This window comes from Eptesicus fuscus, chromosome 8, assembly GCF_027574615.1.
Source record: "Eptesicus fuscus isolate TK198812 chromosome 8, DD_ASM_mEF_20220401, whole genome shotgun sequence".
Classification (NCBI taxonomy): domain Eukaryota; kingdom Metazoa; phylum Chordata; class Mammalia; order Chiroptera; family Vespertilionidae; genus Eptesicus; species Eptesicus fuscus.
Genome location: NC_072480.1, coordinates 11,692,342 through 11,696,876, shown reverse-complemented (window position 1 = coordinate 11,696,876; position 4,535 = coordinate 11,692,342). Strand labels below are relative to the sequence as shown.

At 41.1% G+C, this 4,535-nt stretch overlaps 1 pseudogene; it reads right to left on the bottom strand.

The window, feature by feature from the left end:
* Positions 1–2,230: 2,230 nt before the first annotated feature.
* Positions 2,231–3,670, bottom strand: LOC103295645 (cytochrome b-c1 complex subunit 2, mitochondrial-like; annotated as a pseudogene).
* Between the last annotated feature and the right edge of the window lie 865 nt (positions 3,671–4,535).

Genomic DNA, 4,535 nt, shown 5'->3' with positions numbered 1-4,535 from the left:
AGACACTGATTAATTGTAGAGTGTCTGGTACAGGGTGACTGAAAAGGAACACCAGCAATGGGTCATGGAGATAAAAGCTGAATGACCTGGTTCTTTAACTGGGGTTTCTTTATAGAAATCTCTTTACTTTGCCTGATGCTTAAATATACAAAACACTGTTATTTACATAACCTCATTTTTAACTCAGGGAAATGGATTCAGAGAAATGAAGAGGCTGACCCAAAGTCACACTTCTTTAGTAGGTCAAGTTTAGACACATGACTTTTGGATTCAGATTATCCCACTAATATGCAAGTGTCTTTTGGTAAAATATATTTCTGTGCCATTTTCTCATTGCTTTTATGTATGGGTTCCTTGCATTTTATGGAATCCCTAGCTTTAAAATAATGAGAATAAGTTTTTAGTGTGAGCCCCAAACTCCACTTGCCCCAGTGCAGGTATCTGCAAAGAGGAATGGCTAATGTGCTTGGACTTGGGTGGGGCAGTGGCTGGTGGAGGGGTAAGTTTCACAGGCATTGGGGCACAAAGTGCACATATTAAGGCTTTGTTTCCTCAGCATCCCCTTCAACTGCACTTGTGTAGCTGCTGCATGCTCGCTCAATAAGTGGTTCTCCACCCCAACGACCTTAGGTTTGTTTGGTCTCAGGAAAACATGGGGGCGTTCAGAGGGGAGGAAGAGAACTGTGCAGAATGAATTTTCTCCAGCAGCCCTTGTGGCTGTACTTCTTTTTTTACCAGAAAACTGTTTCAGGACAAAACAGCAACACTTTTTCAGGGTTATTTGATATTCAGATATTGCAATTAATTGGGAATACATTTTAACCTTCTCTTCTTTATGTCAGTAGTCAGTAAGTCTCTTGTTTTCCTTGTAGACTGGTATAGAATGTCAAAAAAGAAAAAAGTGGCAATGAGGAACAGGTTGACCTTAAAGGGATCTACAATTGTCTTAAACACTATTCAGTAAAACCATTGACAATCTCAGAGAGGAGCGAGAGTAAAGAAAATCAAGATTCCTGACTGCTATGACCAACCTGGGGAAGAAGCTTCAAATCGGAGGCATGGCTCAGCAATGTACTTCCGAATCACCGTGGCCCCTGTGGTTGTTCTTTTCACACCTCTTCTTCACCAGCTATCACAACTCCCCATGTATTAGGAAAGGAATAGGGAAGGAGGGAAGCTGAAGAAAGGAGTTGAGTCCAGTTGAGGGGACAGGAAGTCTCAAGGTATTTAGACAAACTTGTCCTTTTAAGCAGAAGTCTCTGACTATGCTTTGTATCACACCTTCTTATTGTCTTGATTCCATTTGCATGAGGCAGACTTGGATTTGCTTTTAAAGATAGTGGATCAAAATACCTCCCCCCCTTTCCCCCCCCACACTCTTACCAACTGAGTTAGATACTTTGGAGAAGAAATAGCTTGATGTACCTTGCTAAAAAAGTGTTTCATGTCTGATGGATATAAATTTAAATAATAAATCTACCTACACTACAAGCTGACCTCAGTACTTTCCCTTCCCACTTTATGATACTATAAAGAACCTTCTGAAATATAATTTTTTAACAGATGATAATGGCATACCAATGGGAGCTGCTAATAAAACCACCTTTGAAAGCTTGGACTATGGTTTTGGTGACTGCTCTAGAGCTACCAAAGGAGCCAAATTGTGAGCTGGTAATCTACTACTTGCTCTTTATTCCTTGACAGTGAGGAGGGAAGTGAGACACTGAATGAGGACTATAGGTAGGAAAGGTAGGTAATTGTAAGAAAGGATGCATTCCTGAGATTGGGGGTACAAAGATGTCTTTACATTGATACTACTTTTAAAAATACAAAAGTCCGAACTATAAGGTTGCAAATTTTAAAATAGAATTTCCTTTTGGCTATTGACTATATTTACTTCTTTTTGATAAATACATAACTTTGCATCATTATGCATTTAAGTACATGACTAGGGCCAGATGCTGTGTAGGGCACTAAAATCAACCCCAGATTTTCTCTGGAAACAGAGAGGAACACCATCTGATAATTTTTTTTCTTTCTTCTTTTTTAACACTCGAATGTTTTATTGACTTTAGGTCCACTGAGAACAATTACTTGCATTTATACTTTTTAAAGTATTTCACCTCATTGAAAACAAAAATATATGATACAGTCTAGACTTATGACATTCATGTGTTTGCTGTTCGGGGTTGAGAAAACATCCATCTCTTTCTTTCAATGTGTTTCAGTATTACAGCTCATCACCAAAAGGTGTATGCCCCAAATTTTCACTTGCTGCCATTGACTTCTGGCCAGAAACAAACTTTTTTGCAGCATTTATGACATCAGCATCAGCTACTGAGTCAATCTGTTGACTAGATGGTGGCGTGTATGAATCAGCAGCAAGAGTCTGAGACCTGCCATCATCCAGCAAACCTTCAGAAGACTCCACTGACATTAGGTACCCAGCTTTCAACTTGTTCTTGGCAGCCTGAACATCCGTACTGGAAAGGTTTTCTTGATCAATTGCTTTTACTTGGTTGTAGGCAGCCTTGATAACATCTCTGGCAGCTGCAGCCTTGGAGATAGTATAAATCCCAAAGAGTGGAGAATCTGAGTAACTGGCATCAAAAGCAGAAACATCAAATGGCTAGTGAATCCTCTTGGCAGCAGCTTGGTACAGAAAGCTGGTGGGCATTGCTGTCCCTCTTGACAGGAGGCCCAGCACCGAGGACATGCTGGAGAACACTAACTGCATTTGCTTCTGCCCTTCCTGTGGCAGCACTTTCTGCTGCAAAAGGAGCAAGGACGAGACTGTCTCCATTGTGTTCTCAAATTTCACCTCCAAGGTAGCTGGCTTTTGCACCAGGTAAGCCAAGCCCACCCCTCATATTCAGAAATCATTCAGCAACTTGTTTCAGTACAGGATGAACCACACAATGTCCAATCAAAGCCATTCTTGCACTTGTAAAATGGTTCTGAACATAGTAATGTAATTCATCTGATGTCACTTTCCCAATCTTATAAACAGGACAATACAAAGAATTAGCCAAGACATTTCGGTAAACTGTAGAATGAAAATTTTCAATATGAGCCTGTGGATTCTGAAAAGCTACAGCGTTGTCAATCCTTAGCAGAGACTGAAGGACAGCTACCTCCCATTGATGAAATTCAGGTGCTGTGGTGACCTTGAGCAGGAAATCCATTAGAATTTTGATGTCACCTGCAGGCATTCCACTATGTAGGCCATGTTTTAATTTGTTCAAGTCACACTTAATTTACCACCAATGACTTCAATTCCAGGGGTTATCTTGAAAGATGACGCTCCTTTTGTAGTCAGACAGGATGCAAGATGAAGCCAATCGGAGGTTCCTAAGATGTTAGAGTCCTTGTACCTACTGCCTGCTTTAATGAACAAACCACTTCTTGATGGAGGAGCATGGTTTTCCAAAGAAGCATTCCCTAAACTGCTTGGTAACTTGGTAAACTCAAGGTCTTGAGGATGTGCAGGCGCTCCTGCAGGGGCAGTCGTGGCGTTCACTTTGGGTGTAACTTGGAGGGAATAAAATCTTGAGAAGGATCTGGCTCTGCTTGGCAGCTTCGTGGCCCAAAATTGCTCTGACCCACAATCATGGCCAGCTGAACGGAAAGCAAGATGGTAGCCCACTATCTGATAATTTTCTACCTTCATTAAATTTCTACCACAGTGAATTGCTGCTAACTACTTAAGTGGACTCATTTGAGTCTGCATTCTTTCCCTTCCCTGTCCTCTGATGGCGGTAAGTGTGAGTAATGAATGCATAGAGACCAGGCTCCAGAAGGCTCTGGGAGGCAGAGTCTGGGGCATTGACCACACATTAGAACCCATGATTCTCTTTAGTGACTTCAACAGTCAGTCAGGAGATTCTGACACTTATAAAATTCAAATTAATCATACATTGATTCTTTATTTTAAAAATTAAAGAAGCTTTCAAAAAAGGATAATAAAATAAAGTTCAATAAACTAGGAATAGAAAATGAGTCTATGGATATGCTAACTATGAGCAATTTGCCTTGAGACTTAAATTTGGCTTCAAGCTTCATGGAAACCCAGACAAAAGGGAAACAGGACAAGTTGCATGTTCTTCTCAGCTCTATGGTTGTAATCAACCTAATTTTTATCAACAGGGTAGTGGTTAAACACATAGCAACGTGCATCCTTACTCATGCATTTCTCCCAGTAACTGTTAGGTCTCATCAAATAATTGAATCGATACCCCCTCCCTTGGGAACTCACGTTTAGACCACTTCACAAAGGACATTTCACTTGCTTAGACCACATTCCATTTGCTAAGACCATTATCTCTCCCGTCCAGACTTTCCCAGAATCCAGACCTGTACAGAGAATTCTCTTCCCAGGAAAAGCCCGCCGAGAGTCCTTTAAAAGCCTCTAACTCCCAGTCTTTGGTTGCTGGCGCCATTTGGGGGCTCAGCCCATCTGGTATCCAGATGACCTAAAAAATTTATAATCCCTTACCACTTTGGCCTTGTGCATTCCTCCTTTGGTGACCCTAACA